The following is a 21,616-nucleotide window of genomic DNA, read 5'->3' on the forward strand; positions in this document are numbered from 1 at the left end:
TCATGAATGGTAAAGTAATCTAATTTTCTTAATGGAAAATAATTTCAGAAGATCATGGTGCCTGTCAACCGTATACTAAACTTGACTGTTTTCAATCGACTTAGTTCTTTGAACCCAATCCAGCGCTATACATTAGCTGGTGCCCGGCTGTAAAGAAGACTTCAAACTATTGTGAATGGTTGTAATGAATGTTCTACCTTTTGTTATAATAGCAGATGTGTTCTGCGTCTGTTTTATTATTTGTAGCATAACTGTATATGTTTACAGCAAAAAACAAATAGAAAGTCAATCGTGATAAAACTATTGAACAACAGAATGGGATCGCAGTAAATCATTTCCCCATGTGCAGAACTCAAAACAATTAAGACTCAGCTGTTGCTGTATCTTTATAATGGCAATTAGCTGTCCAAAATAGGAAATTATCCAATACTTGATGTGCAATACTTTATCAATCTGAACTATGCAGAAAACATAACTCAAGTAAGGAATTCATAAAGAAGCTAGAAATGTAATATAGGCCGATTTTAGAGGCGATTCGAATCTAGTATACAATACTTCGAGATAATATGACAATTGTTTTTTTTTAATATTGAATTTCACAGACGTATACCAGACAAAGAGCCGTATTGAAAAAGCGAAAACCAAGGTACTCATTACCTCAGTTAGGAAAATATCATCACTCTGTATTTTTTTCTCCAATGTAAAAAATGACCGATGAGTATGACAATAAAATCCATCACAAGACTGATGAAATATATTTACCATGTCTAAAACTACTAGTCTCAGTTTCGTAACACCCTTAATCCGAACGAAAGGCCACCCCAAATAAGGCCTGCGCTATGAAGATCATGTTCGTAACACCCTTAATACGAACGAAAGGCCACCCAAAATAAGGCCTGCGCTATGAAGATCATGTTCGTAACACCCTTAATCCGAACGAAAGGCCACCCAAAATAAGGCCTGCGCTATGAAGATCATGTTCATGCTGTTATTAGCAGACACTACAAGAATGTAAACGACTACAGAAATCCTTGTTCAAAAAAAGATTTAATGACAATATACGTTTTGTTTCGTGATGTTCTAAGTGTATCAAAGACATCACAATATATCAAGTACTGTACGCAGATGACTGCTTGATTCATGGTCCGATACGTTCAGTCTTAGATTCCAATTACATTGTATTGGTGGATGTAGTAAGTTGATAGAACCAAACACGTCTCTTTTTTTTAAAATATAGACTTATTGTAGTTTTAACAGGGACGTGTCGAGGTTTTAGTGAAAATTAACTGGCTATGTGTCTATAAATTTTGCATTAAATTATGATAAACAAAATATTTAAAGTTAATGTAGTGAAATAGATGCATTTTAAGAATAATAGGTCATTACGAAATAAGCAGATGTTCCGTTCTAGCCTAAGTGTGCAGCCTAAGATAGGCGAATAGGCTCCCGCATGTAATGCGTATTTTCATTATTAAGCCTCTTTGTGGCCGAATAAATAAATAAACATCACATTTCAAATAATTTATTCAAAATACGAGACGGTCACTGTAATCCTAATTTATGACTTTAAGAGGCATATCACGCTACACGGACACTATAAAGCATTAGTTAATTTATTAGATACGTCATTACAAAAAGTAGAATCTTGTACGTGTTGGGGTCACTTTTCAAACCAGGCGGGGTGGGGGCAATGTTCAAGATGTGGGGATCTATTATACAACCGGTTAATTGCTGAAAATGTGTCCCTAGGACGTTAAATTCAGAAGACATTTTAAACAGGATACACGATTCTTGGTTACATCGGCGATAAAGCAAACAACTGGAGGAGAGGCAGTTTTAGTATCGGCTATAGTCCAGTCTCTACTGTTAAATTGCCCATGCCTGGTCGCCCAATGTCATTGAATTGGTATCTGTAGTCTGTAGTGGCTTCAAAATGGCGGAGTAAAATCAGTTTATTCTTAAAATATGTTTTCTTTTCTTTTTCGTCAGAGAAAGCAGCACAGCGTTTTGAAATAGTGTTTAATTCCCAAAGCACATGGCTTGCCTTAACGTTTACGATTTACATTATTTGAAATGGGTGCGCTTAGGATAAGGCAGTCTCAATTCACCTCATGCTAAATATAATTTCATTTTACCCTGTTGTTTTATCATGCAAAAATACGTTTTTCTTCTTTCCAAATTAACTTTTTGTGTTATAATATTTCGTTTCGATTCTAGTATCTAATGATTTTCAAGATACACGTTTCTCCCATCCACCCTGTTGGGAACCCGAGAAAGCAAACGTGTCTCAGTAGTCAGACCCTAATTTCTCGATGACGTCACTCTAGTCAATCTAAAGTGAGTTCTCTCATTCTCTAACCCAGTGATGTCCAACCTTTTTGACACCAAGGGCCACTGAAAAATGTTTTTCTTGAAGCTAGCTGAGGGCCGCAGCAGAAAACTGAAAAGCAACGACTATATAGCTGCTCGAGCTCTGGCGGGCCATTTAAAATCAGCCTGCGGGCAGCGGGTTAGAAAGCACTGCTCTAGAGTCTCTGATTATGTCATCGAAGTCGCTAGAAGTCATTTTCTTCTTCTGGGTGCGTAAATTCAACAGGCCACAAGATTACTCTGATAGAGAAATACGTGACATCGATCTTGCGTAGTTTTGATCAAGGTTACAATATGCTTGTTTTCTATAAAATCAAGAAGTTAGAATTATTTTTGTTTTATTTTGAAGCTGGTGACAATAATACAAGGAAAGTTCAAATCAAACGGAACACGAATCAGTCTGTGGTTAATGGGATGAAACTATTAGGATCAATGAAGATCACATCAATAGAATATGAGGAAGTTGTAATCTAAATATTAAAAGTCAATAGCATCATTTTAAGTATAATATTTTTGAAAGGTTCCTTTAAAAAAAAGAAAATGTATTTATTGCACGTAGATCAAAACCTACAAATAGACATGTAGGCCAACAACTGCATACTACCCATCTCTCTCTCTCATATATATATATATATATATATATATATATATATATATATATATATATATATATATATAGTTTTAGGTTATGGATTTGTAATGCATAAGTTTCAGCAATATAGATATCAGATATATATTGCTCTTGGATACTTTTTGAAAATGTCTTTCATTTAGCTGTCAGTTATGTGGGTTTTTATGTGGTGAATAGCATTATATCTCAGTCCTAATTCAGAATAATATCCACACAAAAATTCTAAGTTGGGATATAAAGCACAGTTGCACAGTGTGTAAGGTAAACTTGCCGACTGAAAAAGAATGTACGTAATAAACAACGGTTGATTCAAATGTCCATCTCAAACACATGCTTCTTTAATGCTATCTCTTCGTCATCCTCGTTTTGATCCATCTCTGTATCTACCAACATCTTGTCCTCTTCATCGGAGTTCTTCTCCTCCTCTTCGTCCTTCTCGTTTATGGAGGAAGAAGTCAGTGTATGAAAAGCACGTATCGCCACTTTGTTTACGTGATCTTCTTTGAGAGATTTTGTATCCGGCATTGACCGAAAGAAACTCTCAAGCACTTGTTCTTGCTCTAACTCTCGTCTTTCTGTTATAAGGTACTTTACAATCATAACTATTATCCCCGCTGAATAAAACATTAAGACAGTCACGATATACATCAATGCACCATGGTCTACGTCTCCTTTTGAAGTCGCATTCGAATTTGACGTCAAGGACAAATCCTCGAGCGTCACTTCCGCTGATGTCAAATTGACTCCTTTAGAATCCTTCAGTAAAGTAAACAGAATCCGTAAAAAAGTTTTGTTAAAACTGGTCACCATAATCTGAGGATTAACTTTACTACATAAGTACCAATCCTTGGAATATTACTAAACAATGATAACAGAAAATGATAAAAAAATATATATATTTTGATGTCACGGTTATATCTTCACTGAAGAACAGCCATACTAAATGTTCTGCTTTACCAGAAGCCCAAATTCTAAGGTATCTCGTCTGGGGACATTTAATAACTCCAAAAGCTTTCCGGATGAAGCTGCAATGAGAAAAGAAATAAATGTTCTAAAAATACATTAGCTTCACTTAGTAACCAAAGAAATTTCCCATCGCATGTAGAGACATAAAAACGGCACTTTTCTAATACTTGATCTGTACACACCTGCCGAGAAATGATCCATTATGGAGTTACATTTTTCCTACTATGTTGGAGTCCAATCTTTTTTCGATCAAATTATTTGTCCGCAATTGAGTTTTATACATTTTATAAACCATGATACATGCTTTTTTCTAGAGTGATAAAGTTGCTTCGTCTATCGAAAATAATTATCTGATCAGACATTTGGAGATAATGGTCCAGAATACATTCCACCTTAATGGGCAATTCGCGATAACTTGCTGGCAGCGGATGGAGGTGGGGTCACAGTAGGCGAGTATGCGTGGATGTGTTTGGCTCATTCTGGACAAAAATGAGATAAATGGATGGACTTACTTCTCTCTGAAGTAAGAGATTCTTCTTCCAGGACTTTCAGTTTACAAGATTAGGTCTACAGTTTTCCACATGCAGTAAAATCAGTACCTGTACCTCCAACTAATGAGTTCTTACTTCATGTACATATTTTCCTTACTCTGATGTTTTCTAGTCACAGTGACGAATACACCTATAGATAATCAAATATTTAGATATTCTCTATCTGACCATGTGTCAAACGTCATCGAAATGCATAGGTTCAAAAACATTTTGAAATAAAACGCGATAACTTTGGTTATAGCGTTCATTTTTAGTGATGACGATGCTGATAATGCTCCCCTGACAGTGGTGCGTGACGCCTACTTTGGTCTGGTAACGAGGATATTGATTTCTTGGATTACGTTAATTCTGATACTGAAACTGTCACAGCTGTGATACCAACAAATCACATATACATTTATTGCACCATGGGGATATTGTTTGTGAAATTAGTGATCGCCATGAAGCAACTGAGTTATTACACAAGAAAGAATTCTTTTTTATGATTCATCGGCTGCTACAGATACATCTATGTTTCCACTTTCATCTCATAGCCGAACTTACAGGTTTATCTTTACCTTTTTTCTTTTTTGATAACAGGGCCGGATCAAATCAAGTGTCGGAGGGGTCCAAAATAGCAAAAGGTCCCTGTTTTTTCTCTCGAAAGGACACCATAGTAAACGTTTGTGTGTCAGTTTCTTCAAAGTGTTGATAATACCCAATAAACGTGTGCAAGAATAAAATGATGGTCAAATTACACGTGACAAGTGACTGAAAGTTTGTGTGTGTACATTTTGTTTAGCCCCGATCTGGTCTTGGTTGACATGTATTTATACAAATGTATGTTGTTTATTTAAGTTATATTACCAGTACGAATGGCCTCTACAGTTCATATCAGTATAAAGTTTTTAGAAGCATGTTGAACATCACGGACATACACATAATATAAAAATATTTGAAAAAACTAACAATTAAAAGCGATGAACTGGGACGTATATAGTTTCTCGGTTATTACGTTCTAAAATACGCCAGTCCCCAGTGCTACGCTCCTTGATCATCAGGCTGCTTGTGCAGATATTTACTCTTGTTTCACGAGTTGCTATTAAACAAAAATACGTCGTCAACAGAGCAATAAAACGACATCCAACACATAAATGGAAGGATAATGTTTCATCGGTGGTGTTTGAATGAGAACGATAAACTTCGGCTTTTTCAAGCAGCGCGAATGTTGGGTCACAACTGCGAGCGAGAAGATTTTACTCACCCTTGACTGTTTAAGCAGGTTTATGTATATTGATGTGAAACAAGGAAATTGCCTGACAGGCAGCCATTGATGACAAGGGAGCATCAAGGAGCATAACGTATTGTCTCCCATGGCTTCCCAGGATGCACTTCTCACTAAATAATGACATAAATAGTGGTTATCAGGATCATCCTCTTTTCTAGTTCTAATATTGGAAACGCTTAATTGGATAAAGAATCTACTATTTGACATAAATAGATTGTTCATCTACACTTATTACCAAAGAGAACAGAATAAAGAAGTCTTACTGATTGATGGTATAAGGCCGAATGGTATGGGAAGTCAAAAGACTATATATATATATATATATATATATATATATATATATATATATATATATATATATATATATATATATATATATATCCCACTTCCATTACAACACCTGTGACTCACATCTTTGGCATTTTATGGTGTCTGGTGTCGAGTAAAATTAGTATATAAGAATGAGGTAAACAAAATTATTGATTAATATTTTAATATTAGTCTGTGGAATCACTTTTAGTTGTGTTCAGTTAAACTGTGAGAGCAATAATTTATTTAAATGATCCATTGGAATTACAAATATGTCCATTCACGTTTTGGACTAAAACACTGCTCTTGGACTATTGAGGACTCATTCAGATCCATTCCGGATTATAGCATTGTGATACATAAAAACTATTAGAACATGAGAACATTCAAGATTATCGGAATTCATTCCGAACATTCTCTACTTTTGGACTTATGATTTAACATTTAGGATTATACATCTGTTACTGATTTAAATTCACCTAACAATGGTCGCGTAAAGAGAATAGCTGGAAATACTAAAAGTTAAAAAACCCCACCATCAACCCAAAAAGCTTGTATTTTATTATAAAATAATTGATTAGAATATATAATAATCACAACTTCAGTACAGTACATTGATCTGGGTTCTTGTTTGATAGGTGGATATCTGACTACGTTGTCCGACGCGACATAAAAGCACCTATATCAGTTTATTGTACCGATAAACATGCATGTATCGTATATATGGTAAATATTAAATATTGTATGTATGTATGTATGTATGTATGTATGTATGTATGTATGTATGTATGTATGTTCCAAAAGTTGTTATCGCCGGGGGCGGATGTGGGAGATAAGTAAACACTTTCCTTGGAAAAAAACCCAAATGGCTTGCGTCTGATAGAACCTCTGACAACCAAATCCAGGTCTAGGCCTTCACAAGTGGCTTAACTAAGCCCGGCGGAACCTGTTCAAAATGACTGAAGAAGAGATGACAGGTGAGTTTCTGGCGCATCAAAACCAGACGCTTCGGGCAGATGGAGCTCGTTAAGCTTTGGTGGTCGCCCATCTAGGAGAAGGTTAACTCTGACTTTAAACCATTGCTGCCTTGCGATTTTCCCTCTCATGGGAAAGGCTAAGGTAGTAAACCCTAACAGAAGATCAGTGTCATCTCGGCAACTCCTGCGACGTCGCTGGTGCCATGACGTTTCGGTTTGTCCTTTCCGTTGGATCCATCAGCTGCGTGGAGAGGAAGATTTAGCTGCATGGGCAACAACTGATTCTCCATATCATCCTTCCCAGGCTTGCGCCCTGGAGAGGACACTCCAGCTTCGCTTCACATCGTCGACACAACACGGGAAACAGCAGTTTACCGGTCACATGTCATTACTCGATTGGCGTAGAGTCAGACGCCAGGGATTTCTTCCGACGGTGGGAGAGACTGACATGTCTCACTGGACAGCTATCACCCGCCTCAGGCTGGGCAGCCCCCAGACAATAAGGTGCCGTCTCGCCTCAGTTCATCTGCCCTACTGGGTGCGTAGAGCTTAAGGTACGCGAGTACCTGACAAAGCGGACTGCAACTACTGCACCAAGAAATAACAAACGAAAACCAACAAGGAAACCTCCAATCCTCTAGGTACCTGGAATGTCCGGACCATGCTGACTGGACTCTCAGATGATCTTCAGGCAATCAGCGATGTTCGAAAGACTTCAGTCATCAACGACAAACTTGCAAGACACGGCTACCAGATTCCGGGTCCCTCAGAGACAAGAACTACACGTTCGTCTGTCACAGAAAGAGCGCTGACGAAGCCAGAGAGTTTGGTGTTGGAATCGCCGTCAGGAACTTTCTGCTGCGATGATAGAACCCTGCCAACAAGAAAAAGGAAGACTGTTATCCCTCTGCCTCCACACCACAACCGATCCTGTCAACCTGATCAGCGTTTACGCTCCACACTAAGAGCTACCGCAGATACCAAGGATGAGTTCTACGACGAGTTAAACTCGCTCATCGACAAAATTCCCAAGAAGGAGAACTTGATATTACTGGGCGACTTCAACGCTAGGGTGGGTGCCGACCATGACGCTACACCGCTCTAGACAAGAGGGTAAACCACGCATTGACGTGAGCAAGGCTGAGGAATTCACTTATGCCCTCCCCAAGACGTTTGATTCAGAACTTCCAAACGGCAGTGCCAAAGAGAGATCAGATCATATCAGAGAGACGGTGTACAGCACAGTTACACGGGTCTTTGGTAAGAAGCAGTCAAAGAACAACGACTGGTTTGATGCTAACTCCGCCACACTCATACCATCCATAGACGAGCTTCGCAGTGCTCACCTGGAATACAAGCGAGCTTTCTACCAGAGGACTCTACAGGCATAGAGGTCTAAAAAAATCAATGGGTCCCACGAAGAAAGTGACAGCACCACTGAAGTCTTCCGCAGGCGATACCATCCACGACAAGGGCAAGCAGATGGAGCGATGGGTGGAGCACTACTCTAAACTGTACTCCAGAGAGAACCACGTGACCAACTATGCCCTCAACGCCATTGAAAACCTCCTGCTCATGGCCGAACTGGACGAGAAACCTACTGTAGCAGAACTAAAGAAGGCCTGAGAGAAACTGTCCTTAGGTAAAGTCCCAGGGAAGGATGGCATCGCAGCAGAAGTCATCAAGTGCGGCTGCAGCGTGCTGCTCAAACACCTGCACAACCTCCTCTGCCAGTGTTGTGATGAGGGTGAAATGCCTCAGGACATGATAGATGCCAACATCGTAGCCCTGTACAGGAACAAAGGCGACAGAAGTGACTGCAACAACTACAGGGGGATATCGCTCCTCAGCATCGTAGTTAAAGTCTTCGCACGCGTCATCCTGAACAGACTGCAGATGCTTGCTGACAGAGTGTATCCTGAGTCGCAGAGCGGGTTCCGCGCAGAGAGGTCCACAATCGACATGATCATCTCCGTCAGGCAACTGCAGGAGAAATTCATAGAACAACACAGACCCCTCTTCCTGGCTTTTATAGACCTCACCAAGGCGTTCGATCTGGTCAGCAGAGACGGGCTTTTCACAATCCTGGCGAAGATTGGGTGCCCTTCTAAAGCTGCTAAGCATGATCCAGTCCTTCCATGATGACATGAAAGGCACATTGCAGTAAGATGGCTTAACGTCCGACCCCTTCAACATCCGCAGCGGAGTAAAACAGGGTTGTGTCCTAGCCCCCACGCTCTTCGGCATCTTCTTCGCTGTTCTGCTCAAGTACGCCTTTGGGACGTCCACAGAAGGGATCTACCCTCACACGCGATCAGACGGCCGACTGTTCAACCTGGCACGACTAAAAGCAAAGAGCAAAGTGCGGGAAGTAACCATCAGGGACATGCTCTTCGCAGACGATGCTGCCCTAGCCACACACACAGAAGCTGAGCTACAGCACCTGATGGACCGCTTTGCTAATATATGCGATCAGTTTGGGTTGACCATCAGCCTAAAGAAAACAAACGTGATGGCTCAGAACGCGGACCCTCCAAGTATTATCATCAACAACTACGAACTTGAGGTAGTCAGTCAGTTCACTTACCTCGGCTCTACCATCACCAACAACCTATCGCTCGATGCTGAGCTCAACAAGCGGATTGGTTGTTGCAGAGAGTGTGGAACAACATCATGCTGACCCTGAACACTTACATCGCCGTGTATCGTGCCTGCGTGTTAAGCACTCTCCTGTATGCCAGTGAAAACTGGACTCTGTATGCCGCACAAGAGAAAAGACTGAACGCCTTTCACATGCGATGTCTCCGACGTATACTTGGGATCACCTGGAGCGATCGAGCAACAAACAACGAAGTGCTTGAACGTGCCAAGATTCCCATCATGGCCACACTCCTAAGCCAACGTCGCATCAGATGGCTGGACCATGTATGTCGGATGGGTGACGGACGGATCCCCAAATACCTTCTTTATTCGGAACTTGCCTCTGGCAAATGGTCGATCGAACGGCCACATCTCCGCTTCAAGGATGTCTGCAAGCGCGACCTGAAAGCCACTGACATCGATGTGAACACCTGGGAAGGGCTCGCTCTAGACAGGCTCAGCTGGCGACAAGCTCTTTATCACTGGCTGGAAAGCCAGCGAGGAATAGCTACGCTTGCTAGCTGACGAAAAGCGATCTCAGAGGAAGAAGAAACAGCTCCAACACACACCAGACCCAACCTTCAAGTGCAGCAAGGACTTCCACTCCCATGTTGGGCTACATAGCCACAGCAGACGCTGCACAACCACCAACCGGGACATCTCTTATGGGCGCACTTCCATCGTCTCTCGAGACTAACGGATGCCAACAACAATGTATGTATGTATGCATGCATGCATGCATGTATGTATGTATGTATGTATGTATGTATGTATGTATGTATGTATGTATGTATGTATGTATGTATGTATGTATATATGTATGTATGTATCTATGTATGCATCTATGTAGGTATGTATCTATGTAGGCATGTATGCAGACATGTATGCATGAATGTATGTATTTATGATTATATGCACGATTGTATGTATGTGTCGGTCTGTGTGTGCCTGCATGCATGGAGGAGGCATGTTTACATGCATTTTTCCTTGTATGCATAGTTTCAAGCATGTGTGGTTGCATGAATGATTATATGTTTGCATTTATGTATGTATTACACATATCTGACTGATTGATTATTTTTTCTTTTTAAAAAAACAGAATTCACATCAAATTTTTCAATTTCAAGATAATACATGATATGGAATCAAAAATAAGAATCAACTTACAAAATACGTGAAAAATACTGTTTCAAATGCCTAAAGTATTTTCCAAAACTAGAATATCTAATTAAGCACAACCATATACATACGACAATATAAATATTATCTTTATATAGCAATGGCATCCTTTGAACATTTTCCTAGTTCTAATATAAGTATACGGGGTATCTATAATTAAATGATCACTAATTACCTTAGCGGTAGTAAAACAAGGATTAGTGCTTGAATATATTTGCAATTACTACAATAGTAATTACTACTGCACGCGACTGATATGCAGGTACATGAATGCAACGATATATATATATATATATATATATATATATATATATATATATATATATATATATATATATATATATATATCCTTTTTGAAAAGAAAATCCCGACACACACACACACACACACATAACACGAAAGTAAATCTTGCATGTACGCTTATCCATTCTGACTCAATTACCTTTTTGTCTCTTTTAAGCGCGCGTAACTCTTGTTGGTTTGGATCATAGGTTTTGCAAGAACTGGTTTATTGTGTATTAAAATGTACAGCAGTGACCACATATATAGAATGTTCGTGGCTACGAACAGAACAGATACGAATCAGAACTTAGTCTTTAATACCTTGTCTCAGGCCTCCACAATCACATACAAGGAAATTTTTTTTTAAAAATGCAAAAAGAAGACGAACATATGTTACAAAAAATCAATACAGACTATCCCAAATCTGCAAAAGTTTTGACAGAAACTTTTATGTTCTTTCATAATTATTATTAATGAAAGAATCGTATTACATTGCAATACATATTGGGTGAATCCATTTATAATGATTAGCAGAAAAATAATAGTTGCGTTATGCGAAATATGTCTCATCTGGCTGTAGTTCTTGCAACTCAGTCCCATTTGTTAATTATCGACAACTCGATTGACAGACGATGCAGAGAAGTCCGTAATCGGCCATCCCTATACGAAGTCACGCAATTTAAACAAATGTCTGATCCCCTACCCCCTCGTCATATTTCATAACAAAAACTCAGAGCTGCCTCATATATGACGTCACAAAGCTTTTATCTCACCATACAAAAATAAAATTGGTTCAACACAAAACAATACGCCAATGCGTTCTAAATTATTTAATATTGATCAGTCTGGATCCAGTCCTCGGGAAACCTATATTAAAGAGAAAACATTATGAATAGGATAAACGACTTAAAATCCATCAAAACCCTAACCCCATCGTCACACAAGTTGGACCCCTCTCCCCTCGGTACGTGACGTTATATACAGACGGCCCTCTGCTTTGTTTTACTGTGTCGTCCTTTTATGATACATACAAATAACAAAGAAACATTATCTAGTGCATATTAACGTCCGTTAGCGAGGTGCTCTGAAGGTCTCGATTTTACCAACAATTCCGATACTCGTTTACCTACTAAGTTAGTAAACTCCACCATGCCTTGATGTCACCTTTTTATCCACATATTGTTTTTGTTGTTGTTGTTGTTACAGGATTTAACGCCATTTTTCAGCGCAAGATAGGCTATACATGGCGGCCAGTATTAATGGTGGAGGAAGAACCCGAGAAGAACCCGGGAAAGAACCACCGATCCACGAGAAGCAACCGGCAAGCTTTCTCATATATCCACACTGGCCGAGCCAGAGGTGATATGGCAGTGATCCGTGACGGTGAGCGCTTTAGACCACTCGGCCACACGGGGCCCCCACATATTTTGATAGGGGATTAATCTCTCATGTTCAATTTCGGTGGTCAGTGCAGATTTAGAGAAGGATTATGCCGGGAGCAACCCATTACAAACGTTGGGATCAGTCCAGGTCAGTATATTATTAGGGGTGAGATCAACCAGCCTTAGGTCAAGTAACTTCCTCGAGCTCCAGCTAAATTATTTTCTTTTCATGTGAATAGCGCGCAGAGGCCATATTTATTCCATATATTTTATTCTGAAGCTGATGCTTCTGTATGTTTTGAGAAGGCTATCCAAGCTGGAGTTCAAACCACTGTAATTCCTATAGTTCATAATACATTATTTGAGAATATTGATAATGGTGTTTACTTGAAGGTATGTTAGTTGGAGAGAGAGAGAGAGAGAGAGAGAGAGATTTAATGAACGATTTTACCAGTTTCATACCAAAATGAATTAACCGTTCCTTGTTTTTGTTTTTGTTCCAGTGGTGCTAAAACATTCAGTTTGACTACTGACGGGTGAAATGAGAAGAAAGCAAAGAAAACCTGTAAAGCCACGTCAAAATTTTGTTATATTTCTTAATCTGAATCAGTATTTCTTTATTAAGACTGTAATCTAGTAATTGCAGCCTAGCTATCTCATAATAATGACTTTGGATACTGCAATCTAATTATTTAATTATTACTACTTTCTCGTATATATGACTTACTACCTCGTAATTGCGAGCAAGAATCTCGTAATTACGAGACGAATAAGCCAAAGCGAGATACAAACGTGCAGTTAAGGGATATTAAGTCGTAGTAAGTCGTAGTCAACGGATATCAAGTCGTAATTACCAAATAGATAACTCTTGATCATTCGACAGTAAGTCGTAAATAAAAGCTAGCTAACTCGGTGTTACTACTTAAAAAATTGATTTTAACGTGGCGCATACATGCTTCCATATAACACTAGAATGCGTTATCAAACTGCTCTGTCTAATGTTACACAAGTAAAAGGGTATTAGAGAGGAGGACTAAACAAAGAGCCTTAAGCTCCGTGTTTGGGCTCGCTTGATACCTTCAGGTTCCGGGTTTGATTCACACATAATCTCAGTCGTACGAGCTTATGGTTGCTTTTGTATCATTGCTACTTTTATTTCCGATAGCTTTGTTTCCCCAAATCGAAAAAAAATTTTTTGTGGCACCAAAAAGTGTAAACTCTCTGTCTCGGACTCGGTAGCCGTTGTAATGGAACATTACGCACGTATCCAAAAATGTTACGAACGGACTCACAGGTTCACATAGTTCTTGCATTCTTTCTTCGAAAGCTCATGCATAATAGTTACTTGCATTCTGCATTTAGTTTTATCATAATTTAAACCTTTCGTAGTCTCACGTGACAGTAAATCGTGCCAAGAAAAGACAGTCCAATGCATGGTGATCCATAGCTAACACGGTGATTGTGTGGGATACAGAAGTGTACTAGGAAATGCTTAATCGGTAGTAATAATTATCTCTCTCTTGTCATGCGCATACATAATGTATTACGCATTTCTGTAATGCTGTTAATATTGATTACTGTAGAAATTATAAATTGCACTGAATGCAGTAAAAAGCAATTTCCTCAATCTAAAAACGAACAGGAGAGAACAGCAGTGATATTTAATTGATGGAAATCAAACAAAGTTTGTCATAGCTTTCCAAGCTGTAAACATTCATCATTTAAAATTCGATCGTTTAGTATTTTCTGTTTTTACACTACTCAGAAATATTTAGTTACAATGTACTACACAATGCTTTATATCAGCAGAAGAAAGTGTGACTAGAAAAGATGTACGGAACATGTTCAAAAAGAGTGTTTGAATTCAATATTTGTATTATTCACCGGGGACCTGGAGAATCCGTTTGTATTTGGTAATTTGTTTTAAATAACAGGTTTATGTTTTGGGGAGAATTTTAACTGACATTTTTTTAAATGAGGGTGGGTTTCTATGGCCACTTTTTTTTACCGCAAGAGACCTTTTTGATAAAAATCATTTATTATGCCTGAAATTGTTTATTTTATATTTTATTATACAGAATAAAGATACCATCATTTTATTCTATACATTTTTTCAATGAGCAATTAATGTATTATCCGTTTGAAATCACCTCTATAGTCTCTATCGCTAGCAATAAAATAGTAACCAATGAAAGTAAGTTGCATGTTGCTACAAATGCAGCCACATCTGTTTATGTATCTTTCTTCTTATAAAGCTCACAATTTTGATTTAATGTTGCCATTTTTGTCTTATATGCGTCCATGAGGAGTTAAACAAGACTAGATATCCCTCTGAGTGCCAAATTATCTTCCAAGAGAACTGCTGTTTTGCATCTACACCCTCGTGTCTTTCGTTTCCATTTAACTACTAAATATGTAACTAAGGATGTGGGAGTATTTCTATATGCGAAAAGACAATCACAACACAGGACATTGAAAACTCAGTTTCAGAGTCTTTCAAGTGGTCTTTTTTCAATCCTTATATTTTTGCATGCTGGTGGTATCCTTTACAACTCATTTACCTCTCTTTGATTAGATGTTTCAATGGGACAATATCAGTTGTTTTCGCAATCTTTGATATACTTTAGAAGAATCCCTTTGTCAGGGATAGTTTCATTCTGTAAGGAAATTCATAACTGCTTTAAGAACACTAGGTTTACAAAAACTGGTATTTCCTCGTCATGTAAGGGTTTTAATATAACTGTTTTCTTTAATGCTACCATAATTTGTTTCCGATGAGAATTGTCGATGTTTACCCAAAATCCGGATATCTTATTTTGCTTCCACTAAACCCGCCATCCTGTTGGCGCGTAGCAAATGTGCTAAGCTCCTGTTTCATTTAATTGAATTATAATATCGATCATCACAAATTCAATAGACAAATTAATTTTAAACAAATTAAACAAGTAGTAAATAAATTACGATTGGTCGATGACTCTTAATTTTTATATCGTATATATCCTGTATACAAATAAGAGAACATTAAAATTTGAAATAAAAACAAAATTCTCGCTAATGGGGTTAAAAACATTTTTTTTTAAACATTTGACCACTCATATTTTAGTATATCATAATCTCGTAAAAGATTAGATAACGTCAAAGAGAAAATTAAAAAGATACAGGACCAAAAAGACTCGTGGATTTACACACACAAGAAATAAGAGAGAAAACATACTAACCAAAACAGACACCGAAAACCATTAGCTAACACTTGTTTGAAATTATTGGAACAGTCAGACTCTGCGATATTTGAAATTTTACTACTACTACTTATGACGCGCCGTAGCGGACAAAAGCTGGACAATCAGAACGTTGCCGTTGAAATTTTAATGTCATACGTCCAGAATTCCAATTTCACGTGTTGTATAAAAAATGCTTGTCCTAAAAGTTCCATTTTCTAGGTCGAGATTTTAGACTGTATCTGCTGAATAAAACAGTAGTGGTTCAAAGTTATATTTTCTCTATGTCGATGTTTTAGATTGTATCGTTTGAATTACAAGGCGGTGGTTGAAATTTCAATGTCAAACGTCGAGAATTCCTAATATACGTATGGGTTCAAAGAGTTTATGTTCAAAGTTCAATTTCATATGTTGAGTATTTAGATTTCATCTATTGCATTACACAGCGCTAGTTGAAAATTCGATGTCCAATGTCGAGTTTTTGGATTGTATCTTCTGAATTACCCGAAGGTTGTTGAAATTGTAATGTCATATGTCGAGAGTTTCAATTTAACACGTTGAATCACATTGATTGTGCTGAAAGTTCCATTTCGCATGTTAAGTTTTCAGATTGTATCTGTTAAATTACACAGCGGTGATTGGACATTTTATTGTGCTTGTCAGAATTGTTATTTTTATATGGAGATATTGGTGTTAAAAGTAACATTACACAATGTCCACTTTAACAATTCAAAATAATAACGAGTATAAAGATACATCATTCGTGTACTCAATTATGAGGCGCCATTACTTTTCATGCGTTTACAGTTTGAAAGTTACCATTCACAAGTCGAGAATTACTATGTATTTCTACGCTATACGTCGCTTTCGTGAACGGACCGTGCTAGTTTAAGCAAGGAGGCTGATTCGCGTTCCCGTGAAATTCAACAGATGAAATCTAAATACTCGCCTTATGAAATGGACAATCACAAACAGTTGCATACAACGTGTGAATTAGGGGTTCTCAACATGTGATTTTGAAATTTCAACCACCGCTGTGTAATTCAAAATATACGCTGTAAAACGTCGACATGGAAATTGAACTTTAAATCACTACTATATAATTCAACATATAGAATCTAAAATCTCAATCTAGAAAATGACTTGCAATTTGATCCAACACGTGATATTGGATTTCTGGATATACGACTTCGAAATTTCAACTGTAACTTTCTCATTGGACCAGCTTTTGTCCGCTACTACTATATTAGATAATAAAAAGCTTTAGTTGTAGTATTCAAAAATCACCGAAGAAAAAAGAGCAAAGAGCAGGGGATACTAGATGCAATAACGCTCTCAACTTCACGCTACTTCTGACGCTGTCATTTTGAAAATATAGAGGCTCACATAGTGTAAATAACACGTAAACCAGACTAAACGGTGATTCATTATAGCACGATCTTTAGTTCATAGCATTCATTGCTACAGAGAAATAGAATAGTGAGGGGATTCATCTTAGAAATGAACTTTCAGTATTTCAGAGTTTTTTTTTTTTTACATTTGTGTACGCACAACAAAATTCAAGTTTTTTATATCTTTTTGTGTCAAGTATATATATATATATATATATATATATATATATATATATATATATATATATATATATATATATATATATATGTATTCGTTGAGAATTTTACAGGATGCAAGCCAGAATTTCTGAACTGATGATGTATCGAAGGGCATATCGTCTTTGGTGATAACTTATATTGCCCTTTTCTATTTCCAATTAGGAAGCATTTTTTAACAACAATATATTTGTTATAGTTAAGAAAGACTAAAAGTGCTTGATATTCTAAAGAGCAATGACAAGAGTATTGAAACACACAAAACATAGTAGAGTATGGAATATTTGTACGACGTGGTTAAAAATGTAGGGGTCGATATTGATGTCATTACAGCAGAAAACTTTTGGGAATTATTACAACAAAAACAATCTCCCAGCAATTCAGTTTGGTAAAGGTCAGGAGAAAACTTTTACCAGTTTTTCTCTTGGCAAATAAGAGTTAAGAAATATGAAGGAAAGTGTGATGTTTTTACGATGTTCTAAAAAATAAAAGGCAGAAACTAATTTTGCTCAGAAGTGACGATACCTCTGAGTTTCTCGAACAGAGACAACTCATAATAACAAATAGCTGCTTAAATTAAATACCTGTTTAGAGTTAACACGAAGCAACCATAGTTAAATATGAACATATTTATACCTGTTTAGAGTTAACACGAAGCAACCATAGTTAAATATGGACATATTTATAGTTAGACATATGAACAAAAATCATGTGAATACTTTATATGTGAACGTCAACCTACACTTCAAGAACAAAGGCTCTAAAGATATTTAACAGAGGCAAAATGGATAATATCATTGAACATTTATTAGGTGTTTTACAGAGAAAATTTGGGCAGGGAAGAAGCAAAAGTGCAAGATGAATGTTTGACAAGATGGAATATTTAACATTACACAAAAATATCTCGTCAGCTCATTGGAATCGCAAACACAGAAAAAGTAGCTGACATTAAAAGCTTTACAAATAAATTCGATATATCTGTAAATGTTTATGAAATAGTTGACATATAGTACGGTAAGTCATTTAGAATAACTTACATAGAAAGATAAAGACATATTGGCATGTTAATCACATTTTAAAATGATGTCCCTAATGACTACATATATATCAGGTACCATTGCGTTGGAACAAAAGATATTTCAAGATTAGCATCCTCGCTAATATCAACTCATCACAGACAGAAATCTAAAGAAAAAATGTTTCAATATTTTGGATGCACAAGAAACAACAAAAACTATATTTCATTTAGCCAGGATTAAGAAATAAATATTATAGGAATGAAGTTTTTAGTACAGAAACAATGAAGGATACTAGAAACATGCCACATAAATATTTCAGGAGAAACCTTTACAGATAAAGAATACATTAATAACCTTTAAAAGTTTAAAGAAACGCATCTATCATTAAAAAGAAACCATTTACACATTACTTGAAGATTGAAGAATATCAAAAATCAAAACAAAACAAAGTGAAACAATACAAACCAATATAAATAAATAAAGATATTTTCTTATATGTGTTTGTTTTATTTTTGCTTTGTTATTCAGCATCTGATGTCTCGATAACTGTCAGTTGACTTTTCTACCTGCTTGGAGATCTACATGGCAATGACGTTTTGAAGGATATTTTGATGTTAAGTGAAATTTTTGATGAATTTAGGAATGTCTGTATTAAACCTAACAAACTAGACCCTGCTCACTGTTAAATGATGAAGAAATATCTCGTGATACAGCATGAAAGATATCAGACAATGATATGTTTCTGAAGAATGAGACCGGTATAAGAGGTGGAATTAGCATGATTACACGACGGTGAAGGCCAAAGGACAAGGTATACAAATACAAGAACGGTTGATCAATGAAAGAATAAACACCGGTAAAAACTTTATGCAAAAAATTAAATGAATATAATAAATACGTTTCATATACCTGATGACTCTTGTATTGCTTGTCGTTTAGAAGTATATATATGGGGATTTCACTACAAATGTTTGATTAATTATTTAAAGGACTACCTTTATGCTTCAGAGAAAGTATTTAAATATGAATGATTTCGGAAGACAGGGAAAAAATTATTGCAATGTAGAATACTAATACCACCAAAAATAGTGTTTACATTGAAAAACAAAGTCCAATTAGTCACTAGCTACGCGAACTTCACAACGGAAACTTAAATCGAGTTTAAAACGGAGAAATATACACAAAGTTGTCTTGTTTGATCAAAAACCTACATAAAACTGAATAAAAAGTCTAGACAAAAGCAAAAAAGTATGCAGCAAATTGAAGAGCAAAGATGTATCCAGTAAACATATGGAAAATCTGATGAAACTGACAACAATTAATATAAGTTAAAAAAATAATGTTTTTTCTCTCAAATGTCAGAAAGATTTATTATTTGTGAGAAGATAAATTATTGGTAATGACTTAGTGTCAATTAGTTTGAAAAACTATAAAATCAGATTAAAAAAAACAATATATGGTTTATGATTTAAAAGTGTTTGAGCTATTTAAATGGTTGTTGTACAAGCTCAAAACAAATACGGGTAAAGAATGAGACTATTCATAACTCATCCATATTCAATATTTATCAGTGATGAGACAGAAAACATAAACAGTGATATAAATGATAAGAACATTCTTTAGGACACTAGTTACTATTCAGATGGTACCATATCTGTATGGTCACCAAATAAATAAGATTAATCTAATGGTGTCCCAATTAGACAGTTTTGGGGTTAGGGTAAAAACAATTAATGTCAAGTTTGCAAACTAATTTTTAATCTACATTAAACAACGAATTTACAATTCTAATGTACTTAGATTGTAAATCTAGAAACAATGAAAATTGCCAGGAAATCGTTTATTTTTTATTATCCACATGAAATTTACGCTATGAAGGTTAACAACGTCGGATTTTCTATTTATGACGAGAAGCGTTTTATGCTTAAAAGCATAAACACGACAACATACGGATACGTAAGTGCTGTACCGGAGACTTCTTGATCCAACTCTATATCAAATGAAATACTCAGACCTCATTAAAGTTATGTTTTTCTTATTCTGTTTCTAGCGTTTCTTAAACTTCTCCTTTTAATTCATCATGAATAGCATGGTATTCTGCAATCAAAGATTCCATTGCTTTTTGTGATTGCTGTAACACGCAATAATTCTCTATGGAACGATTAAATGCTGAATTGTACGTTTGTTCAACGAGTCATTCAGATATTTCAAAATGTCTATCAGAGAGGTGAGTTTGCTTCCTTTTGACATCGTCAGAATTGCCACACTCATCAGCCATAAACAAAATAGCTGTATCTTGATACATCTCAACTTCTGATTAATATCTCGTGCCTAATATATCATCAATGTCTGTCATAAACAGATTTGTATCTTTGAGGGACCATTTTCTGTTTTAAAATGTTTCTGAGGACAAAGGCTAGACAGATGACAAATATATGGTCCGAAAAGTGTATTTATTCGGTCTCTAATAGATTTATTGCCAACATTCTTTTCAAAATTAGTTACTATACGGGTTATAATGTTATGAGGCTTTTTAAAATTATTTTTCAGGTTTAAACATAAATGAAAAACAATTTGTGAACATCTACATTTTCCTGTTCTTTTCATTGGAAGGTGACATACTTGTTGAAAGGTAGCTAAGTAAAAATCACTATTAGGTATGCGATTATCGTGTGAACATCTCAAATTAAGGCAGAGTCGATGGTTATCAGTGAATCAGCACTTACATTCTTTAAATAAAACAGAAATACCTCTCATTCGTTTCAAAGCTCTTAGAGAAAGTTGTTCTTTCCCAATTTCTTTCTCCTCTAAAAGCAAAATAGTCTTCTTAGCAATGTGCAGTCTGCAAATCGCACTAGCCAGAGTACTGAAACTGCCTTTATAAGAATATTTAGTTCTTCACTCTGCTTTGTATATTGAAAGATTGCAGTTCTCGTCCTCCTTGGCTTGTCTGCGGCATTTGACTAATTAGACTATGATATATTACTTCACCGTCTCCAGCATGTATTTATTATTCACGATATGGCCTGACTATGGTTCATGTCCTACTTAGGTAACAAGACACAAATTATGCCTGTAAATGGAAAACATTCCAGCCCAGTTGATCTATGTTTTGCTGTTCCACAAGGCTCTATTCAAGTCCCCTTTGTCTTCATCCTCTTCACTGTATACACGCAGCCGCTCTCAATTGTCTTACATTGACATCAGGTGCTTCACCA

This window comes from Sinohyriopsis cumingii, chromosome 1, assembly GCF_028554795.1.
Source record: "Sinohyriopsis cumingii isolate HCF-2022 chromosome 1, ASM2855479v2, whole genome shotgun sequence".
In the NCBI taxonomy this organism is placed as follows: domain Eukaryota; kingdom Metazoa; phylum Mollusca; class Bivalvia; order Unionida; family Unionidae; genus Sinohyriopsis; species Sinohyriopsis cumingii.